Source organism: Crotalus tigris, unplaced genomic scaffold, assembly GCF_016545835.1.
Source record: "Crotalus tigris isolate CLP2741 ecotype Arizona unplaced genomic scaffold, ASM1654583v1 scf7180000023617.9722795, whole genome shotgun sequence".
NCBI classification, from domain to species: Eukaryota; Metazoa; Chordata; class Lepidosauria; order Squamata; family Viperidae; genus Crotalus; species Crotalus tigris.
This window is the reverse complement of record NW_024100081.1, coordinates 1290162-1309869: the sequence shown is the minus strand read 5'-3', so window position 1 is coordinate 1309869 and position 19708 is coordinate 1290162. Positions and strand designations below refer to the sequence as shown.

The 19708-nt window shown below is 36.3% G+C and overlaps 1 long non-coding RNA gene across 3 annotated transcripts in view; it reads right to left on the bottom strand.

Moving 5' to 3' along the window:
* Positions 1-19708, bottom strand: part of LOC120297360 — a 360175-nt gene that overhangs the window by 28378 nt on the left and 312089 nt on the right. The window contains exon 3 of one of the 3 annotated variants that reach the window (XR_005553775.1): positions 11991-12167. The exons of the other annotated variants lie outside the window; for them this stretch is intronic. This is a non-coding gene — a long non-coding RNA (uncharacterized LOC120297360). Of the gene's footprint in view, positions 1-11990; positions 12168-19708 lie in introns of those variants that run through there. 3 annotated transcript variants of the gene reach the window in all.

Sequence of the window (19708 nt, the reverse complement as noted above, 5' to 3'; positions counted from 1 at the left end):
CAACGTTCCTCCAGGCCTTTCTGTCCTCTACCATCTTCTGGGTCCATTTAAGCTCACACCTGTTGCTTCAGTGACTCCATCCAGCCGCCTCATGCTCTGTCATCCCCTTCTATTGCCCTCAATCTTATATTAATCCAAAAAGAATATAAAAACTGAGGTATAGATGTGAAAGAAATTGCCACGGATTTCTGGAGCGTGATCTCTCAAAATTAATGAAATGCTACAAACCACAATGAACTAAAAAAAATTAATACTACAAGGTGCATTTTAAAAACAAGCAGTGAAAGTGTGTTTTTTAAAGTTGCATATAAAATATATTAGAAGCAGCTTTATTTTTAATGGTACAAGTTACTTTAAGAACTTCCCTTTATCATCAAAAATTACATACAGAACTATATTTCTTAAATGAAGTTGCAATGATTTGTTTAAGAACAAATGCATACAAGAACAGACAGCAAATGCCACATCTGCAAAAAAGCTAAAGAAAGAATGGGCCATCTAGTACAGGGGTATCAAACTGCTGGCCCACAGCAAGGGGAATAAAGTCACAATACATCATGACATGTCACGTGACATGGCGAGTTTGACACCCCTGATCTAGTTAGTTTCTGTTTCTGAAGCTTACCTAGGACTGGTGACCATTTGTTTATTATAAATTTGGTTCACCTTTGGGTCTACATAATTGTACACCTTACTGTTAACTAGTTTTCCTCCTTCCTACACTTGACAGAGCAGATAAAACTAATTTTAGATTAATAGGCAGAACACCACTGGCATTTTCATTATAATTCTAGCAAAATTTTTGAGATTCTTAATATCTTGTTCGTATTATTCCTTTCTATAAAAGAAAGGAAAAGGAGATGGAAGCAACAGCATTGCAGGCACACATGAGTAAGTTGCAAATATTCTGCTAGCCGGATACTTTGAAAAATGTTTCTTATCAAGATGTGGATGTTAGAATTGCCCTGGGCAAGCACAGAACACTACATTTACAAACAGAGAGAAACCAACTTAAATCACTCAATACATTTGTGTGTACTGTCTGAAAGAAGAGTCTTAAAATCAAGATTAATATGTACATTTTACAGTAGTGTCTCAAAAAACAAGCAGAAAAAGCCAGGCTATGCATTCAATGAGCTGTGCAGAAACGATGCAAAAAAACAGAGCTTTGTGCCACCTGCATCACATATAAGAAAATAGAACATCTTCTCCATTATCACACATTGTTGCTGGAAAATTTGGAAACTGTTGAGCTGTACTTATCAGAGGTGTCTGTGGGAGAGGTCAAAATAGGTAAAATGGCTATTACAATAAAAAAAATCAAAGCTCCACCACTTTATCTAAGTGCATGCAACATTCAGAAACATTGAAATGGAGTATAGCTATTCAAGGGGATATTTTCCATATATAGAAGACAGATTTGCTTTTGGTGAGATGGCCAATTATATAAATTAGACATACAAATTTTATTTATCCATATCATTGTAATCCCCTATGCATTTGTGTGTGTGTATATACAGCAATGTAATCCTGAAAATAACCAGATGAAATTTTCCAGATCTTCTTTAAAGAGTCTGCAAAATCAGCAGCATATAAATAAAATTAATAAATAAATCTACCATCCTTGCTATTTTAATCCCACTCTAAACTATAACAAAACAACTGCAGAAACTTATAGCTTATGGACAAGTTGTTTTTTGTTTTTTTAAAATGAATCTGGTGTCATAAACAACTCAATCACTTTGGCATCCAATCTCAGATGGCAGGCTTGAATTAAATCAGAAAAATTTACGCAAATTACAGCTCATTCACCAAAGCCTACTGACCCTCAATGTGTCTCCATGTTCTGTAAGCAAATCCAAAGTTTAATAGTGAGCAGAATAGTGTACACAACAAAATTGCTGTGTTTGATGTTATGATCTCAGATAATTAATCTTTTTAATATAAAACAAATAAGAACTATCCTTTCCACTAATGCAAATCTATTTATCAGCAAAGTTCTCTGCAGAACTTTAGAAACATAAAAAGCAGCTGATATCTTGGCATTCCTAAAAGGACAGATTGTTCATGTGGGGGTTGCAAAGATCTATGTTTTAAAGCCAATAATTGTCTCGAGTCATCCTGACAAAAATACAGCCATTGGTTGAAATGTCAGGTTAACCAGAGCCAAAGGTTAAGCTTTCAAAATGAGATAATCTTTGGTCTGTAATGTATGCAGGAACATTCGTTCTTGGCACTTCATTTTATCTTTATATTCTTTTAACATTATTGGCAATGAGCACTGTTCTAGGAAACCTATGAATTGAATCCATTGGGAAACTTGCAAATCCCTCCTTCCTCATTCACTAATATGGCTATTACAATAATTTCAGTGTGAATGAGTGCTAGGCTGAAACATTTAATGTTGTAAGCCACCCAGAATTATCCGTGTGCTCATTGGATGGCTGTACACATTTGTTAATTAAATTATTAAATATACAGCTTTTCAATAATTTCAGCTAGCTTTCTTGACAACCCTGAAAACCAGGGATCAAAGGGAACAAAGAAACTTCATGGCTGATTAGAAAGTCTTGTCTTGCCAAGGACAGATCTTCTCATCTCTGATAGGACTCAATTATGTCATCATGGTGGATTCCTAGGAATAGTCTGTGTTTGTCAGAAAAGACAGACAAAGCAAAATGGCACAAAGCGATATAGTGCTATAGAGGATTCAAAGAAAGGCTGATGGAGAAAAAGCAGCCTCACTATCCCACTCTTATTTTTACAGCCACAAAAGTTTGATGCCCTTGTCTGTGCTGTTATCTTAGCACTCATTAATTCAGATAATTTAATCCTGCATTATTCAGGCAGACTCTCATAGAATACTACAATTGGAAAGAATCATAGAAATCAAACATCGCCTTCTTTGTAGTTTTAACCCCTTGGTTCTGGCTTCGACTTCTGAAGGGAATAAGTTCTTGCCCTCTTCTGTGTGATAACTCTCCAAATTTTTAAGATTTTTATCCAAACATCTCACTGTTCCGATTGCCCTCCTTTGCACTTGCACTCTGATTTGTCATTGTCCTTTTTGAACCATAGTGCTTAGAATCAGATACAGAATTCCCAAAGGAGTCTGATTTAGGGCAGAATACAGGAAAACAGAATCTCTTACCAGGAACTGATTTCTCTGTATCTCTAGACCACATTTGCCTTTTAAGAAGCTACATCAGACTGCTTTCCTATCTTTAACTTCATATCAGCAGGGATAACCAGAGCCCTTTCACATGTACTACTGTGAAGCCAGGTCTCCTTCCTTGTGCTTTATGTTTTTCCTACCAACATGCAGAATTTAGATTGGTCCAAGTTAAATACCATCCTATTAATTTCAGTTCATACCTCCAGCCTTTTCTATTTGAACCTCTTCTCTTTCATACAAACTAGGGGTCCCTAAGCTCCATTTATTGAGGGTTCAGATTGTTCATTGATTCTCAAAATTATACAAACATTTAATAAATGCTTTAGCGAATAACAACAACAACAACAACAACAACAACAACAACAGTAATGGATAGTCAAACTGGGGACCAATATTGACCCCTAAACCTAACCCTGACCTAAAGTATAAGTCACCTACCCTGTTTTATAAACTATATATGTATTCCCTCTCAACTGCTCTATCCAAGTCATTGAGTAAAAATTTTAAGCAGCACAGGGCATAGGAAAAAGCCTTATATTTAAAACTAAGGACAAGCTTGATCTTATATTCAGCCTACTGAGAGTTGAGCTGAGCTTCCAGTTGGATTGGCTGGACTAAAATGGAGATACAACATTCTATTAATACAAGTGAAAAGAAAACTAGCTGGCCACTTTAAAAATGCTGTAAGCTGGGGAAAATGACTGAAATTCAAATAAATACTAGTCTTGCTGCCTGAAAAGAGCTCTGGTATGGAAAGAGTTTAATGAGAGGATACATTTCATTGGCTAACTGCCAGCATCAGAGACCTCCATCATATATACACTTGATTCAGCTTATATAGAACTGAAGTTGCCACTTGCATACTGTTTGTAAAAAAAACCCAAAGCAACAGGAAAGCCGCTGAATTTCCAAAATACATTGGAATTATTTAATTCACTTGTTTTGAAGCAGATCTCTGCTTGGGTTTATGCATCTGATTTGATGAGGTGATTTAATCAAAGTTAACCCAACCATAAAATCACTAGTTTGAAGCTTCAAGGAATGTCCTTCTTGTAGTGCTGTAACTTCTCTAATGATGCAATTCATGAACTCTGAATTCTTATATATCCATTAAATCTCAAGACAATATTTATCCTCCTCATAAGTAATTCTTCCTATGAGACGTAGCAAAGTTACTAACACCACCAAGCAGGGTACATGTCTTTGAAATTTTTGGGGGGGAGAATGCCTTCTTTCCTTGGAGGCATTTGGATAAACTGCCCAATTTCTCTGCTAAAAAATATGGCAGAGAAGTTCAAAAGTCACTGTGTCAAAGAAATATAAATAATGTAAATAGTGGCATGTAGATTCATCGCTGACTCTAATCATAATAATAGTCATTCAAAACACGTGATCCCATCAACTTAATTCCATCAAAACACATGATCCCATCGGCTTAACCTTTTTCTGTTGTGTTCCCTAGCTTTTCCACAAATGAGGATTACAGATCTCTTATACCACTTCATTTCTAGAGTATGGGTAATCTATTTTCAAGGGATCCAGATATCAAATGTTCTGAGAAAATATATTTCTCAGGGCTCAATGCATATGGTTTGCTTTTATGGGAATGACTTTTCATTGGTGAAAGTAAGATTGAATGGCTACTGGTGATTTCATAACTGCAGGCATTATAGTTGCACCATGTAATGAAAGTAGGGACTGGATGACTTAATACGATCCATGCCTGCAAAGGTACATAAGGAAGATGGGAGGAAGAGCTTTCCTTAAGATTGGAACACGTGGTTGGGAAGCTGGGATTGAGAGCAGAGTTGACCTGCCAATATCATCAAGAATGTAATGGGTTATGTTAATAACTTTTAATTTGACTTGGAAACAGGCATAATATCTTCCGACTGTTAGCTGATTTAGCTGAACACAGGGGAAGGGAAGACACTTCATCACTAATATTTAAAATTCTTAATATTTTAAAATCCTTAAAATCTGGGGTTGATCAAAGGCAATGATCTATATTGCATTTGCCATAATAAAATTCAATTCAAATCACTTGTTGGTTGAACACAAAATTGTTTTGCTGGGTCAAGCTTATCATGTCTCACACTCACCCTAATGTGTAACATATTTATCTTTGTGGATACCTGTTAAAATAAGTACATAGAGGGAGTCATCCCATAAACCCATCATCTCCTCTATAGTCCCCTGCAGATAAATGACTATCAAGAACTGAGTTCTTATTTGTTTTCTGCATAACAGAAATTGTCCTTAATTGTTCCTGTGCAGCATTTAAACAGTTCAATGTACACTTGAATACTTCATTTAAATGGTTTGTTTCCCTACTGGACAATCTCTTACATAAAGTCTGTTATAGCAATAACAATAAGAAATTATTGATTTACTTTATTTCCAGAAAGTCATTTTCAATTAATGTCACAATTCAAATGGAAAAAAATGGCAAATTTCTTCACTGAATGGCTAATATAGTAAGGAAAATAACTATTAAAAATCCTAATTTGTAAAAGTTTAGAGCAAAATGGTAAAAATAAAAGAAGCAAATGCATTTAAAATAAAATGATTCTAATCAGCATCACCAAGATTTAAAACTGTCATTATTGTGCTTAGTGGACTGTATACCAATAAATAATTTCAAAGCTGTTTATCCACTTAATACTAATATATTAAAAAGGATAAATAATAAGCAATGGGAATAAATAGGAGGAAGATAGAAAAATATGCTCCATACCATTTATATGGTTCAATGAAATAAAAAAATTCACAAAGAGGCAAAGTATGCTGAAATTCAAGTGCATCTCATATAGTGCTTTTCCATCAGCCAATTAAAACCCAATTCTTTCTCCTTCCCCCTTCATGTCCACAAATATGTTGAAAGATGTTTAGGATTTATTTATTCAGATGCATTTACTTATTCAAATCTCTGGATTGTTATATAGAGATTAGTCCTATTGTACTGAAGAGAACTTACTCAAAGGTACATATTTATGGAATTGCTGCCTTATAGAGCAATTCTAAGCCCTGTTGTTATTTATTTTTTGTTATTAACATTTATAAAACAGCTACGACCCGAAGTCTCCAGGCATCATGTAATTAAAGGAAAAAGAATATTGTATAGCAAGCTGAAATGCAATAATAAAATCACCAGGATAAACACAGCAGAAAATACAAAGCCAACTACATAAATTAATGCTTTTTTTAAGAGGGGGAGGGCTAAAGCCAGGCAAAACAAAGTATTAAATAAACATATTTAAAACAAGTTTATTCCACTTTTCTACATATGAAACACAATCCATCAGGCCAGCTTTTTATGAGAAATCAAAGAAACACAAGTTGAAGAAAAACACCCTAATACAGATGTGAGTTGGCGCTAGGCTACATTTTTATAACTGGGCAGCTTTGTATTGATTTGGGTTGGGTTAAGAAGCGAACCCCTGCTGCAAATATCACCTCTTCATGGTTGCTTTAATAAAAAAAGGAGAAAGTTTCCTGGTGTGATGCAATTATGAATTTCCAACATCATGATACATTTAGCTTTCAGGCGGGTTTTATTCAATGCCCTCCTTTGGCTGCACTTCACCCAATGCCATTGATCTCCCCAAGTTGAGCATTATAGGAAACGCACTACAAATCTTCCTGTTCAGCACTGTTGAATAATACAGTAGACTTTTGTATTCAGGAAAGAAAAAAATGAAATGCTATTTTTGGATGAAATTCAGTATCTTCAATTAGCACGAAGGAATAGACCCGGCTCCATAAATAAAAAGAAAAGAAACTATACAAAACGGCAGCCACCGTCTCAATGAAATTTGTCATTATGTTCATAAGTTGCATTTTAAAGACATTACCAGAAAAGCATGGGGTGTTCATAATGTTTATTTTCAATTACTATTCCCATAGGAAAATAATTTTACAGCTTTTAATTTAATTTTCAGTAATTTAGTAGCTTATTAGGAAAAAAGAGGGGAGGCATTTATACTTTTTCTTTACTTTTTTTTAGCCAATACATTTGCAATAACTCCTTAAGAATACTCTAGACTTTTTACAAGCTGTTCTTTTTCATATACTGCATTCAAAATACGGCCAGTAAAACTTTATGAGGGCATTTATAATATATAGGTAAATAACTTGTGCACCTCCTAAAAGTTATCCAAACCTTCCATACTGATTCCCTTATATTTTGGTGAACAATTCCATTTTTTTTGCAGGGTTGTGGAAAGTGAATCCTTTGCTTCAGGAAAATGTATTTGCTCAGAAGGCATTGAACTCATGTCATTTCAGTTCCCAGTTGAATTCATACTATTGATTTCCTGAGACAGCAATCAGACACAATGAGTGAACAAAGCAAGGCAGACCCAAACTTACAATCAAGTTGAATTGAAACTCCAGTGTTAATTTAATTTCTACTGATTCAGCCACCAGGTGGGTTTTTATTAAGAGTAACTCTTTCTTTTCTAATCTCTTGACCACAGCTCCAAATATTAATGGTTCATGTAAGAGAGAAGCTTGGTTAGTGAAGCTATACTCAAGAGATATCAGGTTTCTTCAAAGGAGAAACACCACCACCACCAACAACAACAGCAACAATACCAATAAAAGCCAAGCCATGGAGCAGATGCTTTGTTTGAAAAAACAAAGAACCAAAAGCAGGGGTCTTCAAACTTGGCCCTTTTATGACTTGTGGCTGAGGACACACTGGCTGAGGAATTCTGGGAGTTGAAGTCCACAAGTCATAAAAGGGCCAAGTTTGAAGACCCCTGACCAAGAGGATGAGTCAAAGATAGTGCTCAGGCACAGCACATACTGTAAATGCCATTGTTATTATGGTAAGTTAAAAATAAAGCCAATTTTCTCTCCATTGCATTCGATCCTTTCTCTCGGGAACAACCTAGAAGTTTGTAAGATAGAACTAGAAGACTTATTGAGGTTGGCCTGCTGAACCCAATCCTAATGAAATAGAACTTATTGAGGGGAAAAAAATACTCCTCTCCTAGGCAGAGACAGCTTTATCCTTAGGGAGAATGAGTTTGGTGGTAGGTTCTGAGGAAAAGGGAAATGCTTCCAAGGTGGAGAAGAAGACTGAGTATGCAAAACTGTCTCCAGCTTTAAAATAAAATTAAAATTTTCATACAGTCAAATTTTGTATACAGCATGAGGTTAAGGAAAGGAATGACACCCTGGAAGGAAATGTATATGAGTTCAGCAAGGTTTACCCCCTTATCATGCTGCATAAGATGGATACATTATAATAATTAATACTTTTGGAAAGTATTAATTATCTAGTGCCTCCTTAATTTATTTTGAAAAGCAGCCAAATATTGTCACAGGATGGTTCTCATACCACATTGGTCTCTAGGCATGGATCAGACACCACACCTCATGGATTGAGTTCTTTTTCGGTCTGCCCCAAATAGTTTGCTTCCTGATAATAATTGTCAAGAATTTTCAACTTAAAATGCCCTTGACACAGCACTGTTAATAAATCATGATTTATTCCAACAGATAAGCAAAGGTGTCAATGCAAAGTGGATGCAAACTAATTCCCATTATTCAGCCTGACCCTTTTGGTTCAAATCAAAATTATCAGTTGTATAATCTGGTATTTTTGTTTTCATAATCTCTTCATGCCCAATCTGTGAAAAAGAGTCTAGGAAGGGAAGAAAAGGGACATATCTGGTATAATCTAATCCAGATTGTGTTTATAAATTGTATGATTTGTATCCTTAAGGCGCTTGAAGGGGGTACAATCAAGATTTGTGCTTCATCACACAGATTTGTATAATCTCAAAACATATGTGCTCACCTTCATTCGTTGTGTTGCTATATCGGTACCCAGATTTTCTGTAAATATACCAGCAGACTATATTAGGAAGTAAAGCAAGTAAAATACAGACTCTATTGTGTCTGGGTTTGTTCTCTTCATCATTTTATTACTGTTCCTTATGTTGGTCACTGTATTGATTTTTTCCCCCCTCTTAGTTGGTATCATTCATAATCAGGTGGATAACAAGCATTTCTCCCAGAGATATCTTGTGTGTGTGGGGGGGGGGGTCAGTATTGATTTAATTTCCAAACAACAGAACCTATTTTAACTGGAAACATTTTTGTTTCATAGGTGTTTGTGGTACATCTTCCCCTTTACTATTTGGAAGGAAATAATCTGTAAGAAGTTATTTCCAGATGTGGAGCTGCTTACAATACCAGTAACAGATCTATTTCTAAAAGCAGCCTGTATGAAATTCTCAAGGGCAGTCAAAAAAAATACAATATCCAATCGAGGGGGTTCTATATTTAGTCTTTCTTATATCTATCTTTTTTCTTTTCTACTGTTACATAAAAACTTCATATATGTTTTTTTTGCTATTCTTTCATGTGTTAAGGAGTATTTTTAATGCAAGGGGTTTCATAATTAGCATGCTTAACAGAATAAACCTCTGCTGTATACTCAGAAGCAACCTCTGTTTATTTCTGTGGGATTTTGTTTTGCTCCTTTTACAACATAACATAAAAAAGGTTATTCTCATTTCTTCGTTGTAGTTATTTGTACCCTTTTTTCAGGATACAAACCTTTCCAAGGTAATGTACAAGTAATGCAGAACACTAAAATATACATTATCAATAAATCACTAGACCTTCTGACAGTGTTGTGACTGATTGGTCTGTGTTTATGTATATGTTTTTTGTTTTTATTTTGGTGTGTATGTGGAAGGGGAGGACAACAAAGCTGTGGCAGGCTCCAATGACTTTTATCTGCCTCTATAAAAATGATCACAATTAGATTGCTTTTTGTTCAGTCAGGTGCACATAGAACAAAGAAACCACCAGGAATGCAGTATAGATATATTAATATTTGCTCAGAAATATTTTTAAAAGAAGTTCCTGCAATTCTTTTCCTTTTTATATACCCCTGAGCTCTCTCCTAATTTTCTTTATCATTTGTTGTGGTGGACACTATTTCTTTTCTATCCGTTTACAACTCCAGAAAGATGTTCATCGATGTCTTTGTGGCTTTATTAACACAGAAAGCAGGGGGTAATCTCTAAGTTTCTAGAATTACCAGATACCTGGACGTGCAAAGGAGGACACAGAAAATTGGCAAGACGGACAAATGGGGGAGGAGAGGGGGGGAAGACCCGGTTTGACGGATAAGAGGTTGAAAGGAAAAAACGGGTCTCTGTTTCTATACATGACAACAGCAGTGAAAGTCTGGTATGCACAGCGATGGAAAGACTTATACATTCTTACAACAGAAGAATAGATGGTGAAGCTAATGGAATTGGCTGAGATGGTCAAATTCACTCCTCTGATTAAAGAAAAAACTTTGTCTAATTTGTTTCAACTTAGAAAACGCTGCTTTCGAAAATTTAATTTTGGGATTTGAGAATTAGAACTGTTTATGAATATAGAAATACAAGTGTATTATTGTTGATTTTAGAGGTTAATGTATTTTACATCTGTATCTATATCAGGGGTAGGCCACCTTGGCTTTTTTATGACTCATGGACTTCAACTCCTAGAATTCCTGAGTGAGCTGTGCTGGCTTAGGAATTCTGGGAGTTGAAGTCCACGAGTCATAAAAGAGCCAAGGTTGCCTACCCCTGATCTATACCCAAAAAAAGTGTGACATTCTTCTTTCCCTCCTTTCCCTTTATTTCCCTTTATTTTTCTTTTTTCTTTTTGTTTAACCTTTCTTTTCCCTAACTCTAACATTTTTGAAGTTACCTAGTTGGGAAATTTACAAACAAACAAACTCAGAGAGCACAAAGAATTTCACAATCAACAGTGATTCAAATCACCAAGCTTCAAAAATATTTCCCATTTAGTAATCAAGAATACATCTACAATAATCAGCAAGCAGATTCTGATGACACCTGGTCCAAAAGCTTGGAAGCTGCTAGATTTTTTAAGTGCCTCATGAAAGCCTAGCGAGGTGGGGGCTATTGGTATCTAATCTTAATCATTCCTGGAACCATGGATATATCAATAAGATAAATAAATATATGAAAGATTGTGCATAACTATATTGCTAAAACAAGCACAATATATGCAAGATTTTTTAAAAATATTTTCTAGATGAGAGTAAATCAAATGCAATGGTTTATGCCAGTGTTTATCAGGGCCCCTGGAGCCCACTCTCCTACATGTTTTGCAAATCATAAGTTCAGCCACACTTGTTAGGAGTTGACATATTAGCAATAATGGAGATGGATCCATTTTTTTCAGACTTTGCCTCCCAATTAAGCTGCATAGCAAAGAAATACCACCGGGAACTGTTAACCAATATAGCTAGCAAATTGTCTGAAGCACACTTCTCCAAATACAGCTTCCTTGAATTAATGCCTATGCTAGCATTTATGATTCAGGCATCCACTGATACCAAAAAGCTGTCAAAGTATGTAACTCCTTGGAGATTTGGAGGAATAAAACCCCTAAAGGGTCAAACAAGATCCCTATGGACTAGGAAACTGCTTGGATTCAAACACCAGCATTCTAATAAGTCCCAGGAAACATTTTGAAGTAACAGCCTCACCCCATAAGACTCTTCAAAATCAATAGAGTTTAATCATAATTTTCTGCAACAATAGAACATCCCATGATAAATTATTTCCTTCACTGGTTCAGATGACGCTTTTAGAGCTAAGTTCCATTTATCATTTGGCATTTCCTAGAGGACTAATTCAAATCAAACATATATGTGAACTGCTTTGCTACATCAGGTTTAATAATCTTTTTGTACTCTTTCTTCCGAGGACAGCCAGAATTGCCCTGTGTAAGAATTGCAGTTGATCAACAACATGCCGTTTTACCTTGATTGCTGCCGCCCGATTGGAGACACCTTGGCAGGAAGCAGCAATTTCCTCCAAAGTAGTCTTCTTCTTAAGCAATTCTTGAATATTTGGAACTCCCTGGAATGCCTCACTGCTTTTAACAGAGGCTCTGCAGCTGCAAATCATGGTGTTCAGCCTTCTCTCCCTGGCAAATTATACTGGAAATGTTAAAGAAGAGTCAGTCTCCAGGAATTCAATGCAGGTGTCTTCAGGAAGACGCTTTCATGAACATTTCTGCCCAGTCTTGAGTCATACATTATCATGCTTCCAGCTCATGTTCAGTGCAAGCTCTATATGGAAAGATGCTTACTGCAGAAATCACTCTGTTTATGTAATCCTATTATAATAATATCTACTCAAAATAAGCCTCATTTGATTTTGGATAGCCTGTTCATAGGAAATGAGTATAAAATAGCGGCCTAAATGGCATACTCACCTACATAAGACTCTCTTCTTTGCTAATATATAATATAAAAATAAGATTAAGTGAGAGAAGGGCAGAAATATTCATTTTCTTCCCAACCCCATGACATTAAGGAATAAATAATTCCTTTCTTTCCTTTTTATTTTTATTTTTTGGAAATGATCAAGGACATGATTGTAAGCTAGTTGCACACTTTATAGTTTTAGTATATATAGTATATACTCCACAGTCGCAAAGATGTCACTGTACTATTTGCTTTGCTGTTGAGGTGGTCAGGTTTATAGGCAAGACAAGTAGGTAGAATGTTACCTCTTTCTGGGGGTAGCATTGTGGGAAAAGAAAGAACTGCAATCATTCCAGGCATCTTTTTCAGGAAAGACATGACTTTAACTGAGCCCACCATAAAGTTCCTCAAATGACTACATTAGGGAGAAGGAAATAGAAACCAAAGTGCTGTTTGTCAAATGCACATTAAAAAGCAATAAGCACCAATGGAGAAAGAAACCAGTTACAGGCAACAGATTCACTAACTTTATCACTTTCAACTATCTGTGATTCTGCATGAAGTCAGAATATATATAAGGCATAGGCAGGAATAATTGTGATATATTACCTATGTTTCCTGGAGACTGAACCAAATCCCCATGGACCTACAGAAACGTCTTTGTGCATCTAGCAAATAGCTTCTTAATTTTCAAATCTTTACTCTCCCCAGTTTTAAAAATTAAAGAAGGTATTACAATCAACCCTACATTTTTAAATAACAGATGGCATATAAATGCATACTTCATTTTAAAAAATGGTCAAAGGAAAAAATATATTGGTTTATTGACTTGAAATCCTGCTTTCATAGATTTAAACATTTCTAAATGAGATATTACTACTAGAAAGAGCATGAAATTGTGATGTCATTTGTTGTTGCTTTGAGATATATTTTCCACATCATGCCAAAGTGTACCAGATTTGTTTTAAGTATTATGAAAGTACTATTCTTTTTGTTAGCCTCCAAGATGCAGCTGAGAAGTGTGTTCTGAATTAAATAAACAGCCCTGGGACTTTTCCACTTCAGGGCAAACATTACATCAAACTTCTATCCAACAAGTCTAAAAAAATGCAATGTAAATTCATTGTGAAAAAGAATTTAAGACAATGATTGGAAGTTCAAATATAACAAGTTGTACTAAGCATTTTACCAAAGGGTGCAAACAACAGACAGATGGTTGCTTTTAAAGCAGGGCAATAATCTATGCCTCAGAGATGAATAGAGATCTGAACATTCTTATAAAATTTCTCAAATTTCCTATGTTAAAAACTGGTGGCATAGTTTTCTGCCATTTTGAGGCAGGAAACACACAGAAAAAGAAATGTAAGTTTAATAGACTTTTTTTCCAAAAGCATATCTCAGACTCTCAAAAGCCTGGAATAAACCCAGAAGAACTCAACTTTAACACAGTCTGTAATTTAACCCTATCAGGTTTGATTTATTGTTCTGTCTACTAAAGGCCTTCCTATAAAGTTGAATGCAGTTACTAGCCACAAAAAGACCTCATGCCTGCAACACCTGTAAAAAGAGCAATGGAGCTTCGATCACAGAGTTCTTGATTTTTATGCTTTTTGACCTTGTCTGAAATGTGCCTTTGACTGATACACACTGAAATATGTTCATTAGTCTTAGATTTATAGCAAAAAAATAAAATGGTGCTGGTGTTTATTATAACAATGGTTGGACCCTTTTTAAAGTTTAGTTTCAACAGGTTATTTCTTAGACTAATCAAAACTATAGTCTGAATGAATTTGAATGTTGTAAAAGAAACTACAGCAAAACAGTGTCTAAAGGATTTGTGCGCACACATACACATACATATCTCATGAGTGGCCACAAAGAAGAGGGAGTCGAGCTAATCTCCAAAGTACCTGAAGGAAGGACAAGAAGCAACAGATGGAAACTAACCAAAGAGAGAAGCAACCTAAAACTAAGGAGAAATTTTTGACAGTTAGAACAATTAATCAATGGAATAACCTGCCTCCAGAAGCTGTGCTCCAACACTGGAAATTTTTAAGAAGAGACTGGACAATCATTTATCTGAAATGGTATAGCGTTTCCTGCCTGAGCAGGGGGTTGGACTAGATGACCTCCAAGATCCCTTCCAACTTTACTACTATTATTACTACTACTACTACTACTACTACTACTGTTGTTGTTTTGTTGTTGTTGTTGTTGTTGTTATATAAACATATGTTTCTGTATTTGTATACGCATATGCATAAACATATGCATGTATATAAATACATGCTTTACTAGTTACTACAATTTTAATATTTACCAAAACATTTATTGATTTATTTTTCACATTTTTTAAACTGCCCATCTTTCTCAAAGAAGGAATTCTGGGTGATATTCAATAAAATGTTAAAATATAAAAAGAGCATACAAAATTTAAAAATTTAGGAAATTTAGAATTTAGAAGAAGGCAAGGATGATTAAAATATGTTAAAAATTAATTTAAAAGGTGAAGGGAGGACTAACAGGACACCACCAGCTCCATGGCTGCAGGCTCTTCTGAGCTCCCCACTGAGGCTGCAGAGCCATGTTTTAACTCCTTTGTGGGGGTTAGAGTTGAGGCCTATCTCCGTGGGGGGATATTCCACCGAGCAGGCCAAAGGGAGAGAAGAGTCTCTTCCTGGACCTTCCAGTTGGAATTCTTTAACTGATAAGGTCTGCAACATACTTTCACTGCCTGATTGGATGGACTGTGCCGATATAATGAGACAAAGATGGTTCCATAGGTAGCCTGGCCCCATGCCGTATAGGGCTTTAGAGGTCACAGCTATCCCCTTGAATTGGACTTGGAAGCAAAGTGGCACCCAGTGCAATTTATGGAACAAAGGTGTTACATGCACCCTTTTTTTGTGCATCGAGAATTGCTCGCATTCTGCACTAGCTGAAGCTTTTGCATATTTTTCAAGGATAGCCCAATGTGAAGTGCCTTGCAATAGTCCAGTCAGGAGATGACCAGGGCATAACAGCCTCCCTTTCCTGGAAAGGGCATAACTGAATGAATTTGAGCAAAGGCTTTCCTAGCCACAGCTGCCAACTGCTCTGCAAGCAGAAGCCATAAGTCCAAAAGGACCCCCAGTTTATACGGGTGGTCTGTCAAGGGAAGTGCAACTCACCCAAGACTACAGATGATAAATTCCTGGATACAGAGAGGCTCACCCATAGCTACACCATGGTTCTGCTATTTATGTTTACTGTTGTCCATGGCACACTGCATTTTGTTTACCTCAAGTAGTTTTTCATATATATTTCATATATATTTCAAATATATATTTTCGTATAAATTTCAGGATCTGTCACTTATTTTTATGATCCAAGGTATAGAAGATGTTATGCCATCCTGGCTTCAGCATAAGGACTTTTTTTTTTAAAGTGAGCAAATCTGAAATTATATCTCTCACATTCTTATGATCAATGTCTTATTATTAAAGGCATATGTGGAACTTTCATTTCTATTTTCCTTTAAGTTGGACAATCTTTATAATAGGTTCTGCACTTTTTATAGTTAGTTGTTAAACATCATGTTATTTAAAAGTCATGCTATATATGACTGCAGTATTTCTCTGTGTCCTGCACTAAAATATTAGAATATATACAGGTTTGAAAGTATATCTGTTGTGTGACGTGATGGAATTAGCTCTACATTAATTAGGATTCTTTCCAGACTGCTGTATAAATATTCAAAACCAATTAGCCTTATTATACAAGACAAGGATAAAAGGATCTCTCTTCTGTGTTCTAATTACTTGACTCATAAAGAACTTTATGAACTCACAACATTATATAGGCTATTACCAAACAGAGCTGTGTGTTATTTATTTTATTTGAAGAAGGTTGGATCAAATTCTCCCTCTGAATTTTATCTTTGGAACATTTCATGGCATTGAATTAAATCTGTTTCTTTGGAGAAATTGGAAGTCTCTCATTCATCTTTGCAGCTTTCCTTTGATAGATGGACAAAAATGGGAGCAGGGGGGAGCTTTCTGATATTAGCATGAATAACTAGCCATAAATTTTATTATTTCCTTCTTGCCCCTAAGAGCATTTGGGATGATTGCTTTTCATGTCTCATTCTTTTTCCAGATTTTGCTTAGGAAGTCACCCGTGAAAAAGGAGAAACAGAAAGAAAGCGTCTCAGATCTATTCCACTCCTTCATTTTTTCTAAACCATTCCTTCTAGGGTGATTTATTTTTTCTTACATCCATACCTGTTTATCCCTATCTCAATCTACTTCTTTGGCATGTAGCAGTGTCCATTCTTTACAGTTCTACAGCCTTTAGGAGCATTGTTTTATTCTCTTTTTATTATGTTCACTTTTCTCATTTAATTTGAGGAGGGGGTGGGCGAAATCCCTTTTCCCCTGCTACTTATCTGTTTCTTACACAGAATGGGTATAAGGTTGCATGCCACATCAACAAGCCACATAGCCTAGTAGTAGTGTTAGTACTAGTAGTGCTTGGGGATAATGAACTTGGGTAGTCTCGTCAGTGTTTAGTAAGAACTTACTTTTTAGTACATATTCTGATGGCTTGTCCTGTCAGTGTTGGTGGAACTTATTAACACTGATGATGTTAGCTAGTTTACAAAAAACTAGTCTGCAAGAAAACAATCAAGCTGAGAGAGCACCAAGGACCTCTGATTTCAATCCTGAACTACAGATATTTTCCTTTATCGGTTTAGAAGTTGCTGTGCTTTCTGTTCATGTCTGGTATCTCTGCCTTAAAAGAGATGCAGAGGGAATATTTACAAAGCATATTGTCATGAAACTCTCAAAGGTATCCAGCTGAAATTTCTCACTTTGGGAAGGTCTACTTTTCCTACTTTTGGGGAGGATTTATCATGGCTAGTATTTTTATTCCATCCCATCTCCAGCCCCATCAAAAATCCAATAAATTGCGTGCAAACATTTTTTTTTTTGTGGTTTCTTATTCCAATTTATGGTTAAAGCTTCTATTAACTGCTAACGTATTGTCTTCAAATTTCAGATCATAAATTTGCATCTAATCAAACTTCCTTTGAAGCTCAAATAGGATGATGGCTGATATGCACACAGGCCTATTAACAAATTCGTAAAAATAATTATTTTCACAGCCCTTCCAACCTATCTGGTAGCATACATCTGAAAATGATCTTTAGAGACAAGTGCTTTGTGTCCCTTCTCTCTCCTTGGATTTACCATTAAAAATCCCTGATTTCTAATTAACTCTTTGGGATGGAGAAAGGATTTTTATTTGCAGGAATTATATTTATCTTTCATTTCAAGCATGTAATACGCTTCACAATCATTTTAAATCTGCCTTTCTAATAACCTTCTGAGGTGTGCAGCTACTTGGCACATTTGCAGTGCATTTTCAGAAATTCCTTTTCTTAAAACACATCATTTTCAGTTTAGGTACTGCGTTTTTCCAAAAGCTCAGAAAGCCAGATACAGTTTAGAAAAGAAGATAAACAATATAGAAATAATCAAAAACCTAAATATGACTTTTTCTTGCATAAAAATAAGACATTGGTTACAATTAATTTTAAAACGATTTTATCTTCATATAGAATGTTATGGTTTCCCCTTCAGGTGACTTCACGGCTAGATGCTTATTAGTTTCACAGAGTTCTCTAATGAGAAGTAAAAGAATTGATGGTTTTCCACATCTGGAGAAAATAATATCAGAAATCTCAGTGCAGAAGGAAGGATGCTCTGTGATAATCTAGTTTAGTATGTTTTATGAACTCTGCCTCTATAAGTACATATTATGCCAAGTGAACCAAACCAAACTATCAGTCCAATAAACCAAAACTAACCATAGCATGGAAATCCAAACATGTTCTAAGACAGACATGTCAAACACAAGGCCCGGGGGCCAGATGCAGCCCACAAAGTGGTTTCATGTGGCCCACGAAGTCATCCTAGAAACAGTGAGGGAATGGCCCCTGCTGCCTTGGCCCTGGCCCTGGCTGGTCGGGAGCCAATGTACAATTTTGTGGTGGCCATCTATGCTGAAACACATTCAGTCTTAGCTCCACAAGGCAATCTAGAAACAGCGAGGAACCAGCCCCTGCTGCGTCGGCCCTGCCCCCTGGGTGGGGAGGTGCCACCCTTTGTGAGGAATGAAAAAATGAACCATGCCTTGGCACTTGCCCCGGTCCCACCCCCTTCTGCCAGAGACCCTCAGATCTGTCCCACTCCCGCGCAGGCCCCCACAGGTACCCTTGACGTGAACGATGTACAGCTGGCCATGCGCACCCAGTAGGTCACACCCACTCTGTCCATCCCACCCAATAGGCTGCACCCACCCTGGCCACACCCACCCAGCCTCCCCAAGGGCAACCACAATCCTGATGCAGCCCTCAATGAAATTGAGTTTGACACCCCTGTTCTAAGATCTTCCAAGTTCGCAAGCGTGGCCAGTACTAGAAAAAAATAATCTATAGTCTTATTTAAGAGGCAGCTCAAAATTGGAACCCAAAAGAGGGGAAGGGCATGAAGACAGCCCAAAGATAGTAAAGCAAAGAAAACCAAAGACATGCAAATAATATTAAGCTTAGGGCAAAGAAGTGGATCCAAAAGTCAAGAAACTTCCTCACACGGTTCACAGAACTGTGATGCCGGTAACATTGTACTGTGACATGAGCCCTGCCCCTTTTCTGCTTGCAAATTATTTATTTATTTATTAAATTTATATGCCACCCATCTCACCAAAGGAAGTTCTAGGCATTGTTACATTGTTACATTTGTCACCCAGAGGGTGACAAAACCAGAGAGCAGCTTTAGATGATGCTAGCAACTAAACTGCACAACCAGGTTATCACAATATGTGGACTGCTGAAATAATATAGTTTTTTTTAAAAAAACTAGGTACAGTTGACAAAAGTCCTTCCAGCTTCTCCTTCCAACCTAAAAATAAAAATAATGATAAAATTTCATTTCATTTATTTCCCTACCCTGCCTTACAGGTACAGTGATGTCATCCTGAAACATTTCTTTCTTTTTAACCAAATCAAATTGACAAAAGTCCTGCCAGTTTGTCCTAGCCTGCGAAGAAATTGTGTTGAGTCTGATGGAGAAGGAAGGATCTCTCTAGATACAAACAGCAGATGGGAGAAATCCTTACTGATTTATCAAAGAGTCTTTGGCCCAAAACACAAACATCTTAGAAGAAAAGAAATTCAGAAGCTTCAGAGAGTTCCTGTTATTAATGGATTTGCTAATAAAAGAGGGCAG